Source organism: Nilaparvata lugens, chromosome 4 (genome assembly GCF_014356525.2).
Source record: "Nilaparvata lugens isolate BPH chromosome 4, ASM1435652v1, whole genome shotgun sequence".
In the NCBI taxonomy this organism is placed as follows: Eukaryota; Metazoa; Arthropoda; class Insecta; order Hemiptera; family Delphacidae; genus Nilaparvata; species Nilaparvata lugens.
The window spans coordinates 45,712,573-45,712,970 of record NC_052507.1 but is presented as its reverse complement, the minus strand read 5'-3'; positions in this window follow the sequence as shown (position 1 = coordinate 45,712,970).

The window sequence follows — 398 nt, the reverse complement described above, 5'->3', positions numbered from 1 at the left end:
ATTGTCCAAAGTGCTAGAAAGACTTATTCATGCTCAAGTTGTAAATTTCTAGACAACAATAGAAAGCTTCATAACTTTCAAGCAGGCTTTAAGAAATACCATTCAACTGAGACAGCTCTCCTTCGTGTCACTGATGATATAAGGTCAGCTATGGACCAAAGAAAATGCACCATCCTCACCCTATTTGATTTTTCTAAAGCATTTGATACTGTTGATCATAAAGTTCTTTTAAATAAGTTAGCTATTCTTGGTTTTAGTCACAACTCCCAACTCTTGGTTTAGTCAAATTGGAAAAATTTTATGCATGGAGTACCACAAGGTTCAATTTTAGGCCCTCTCTCCTATTCACGTTGTATGCTAAATGACCTTTCTTCCATTATCAAGTTCTCCAGCTTCCA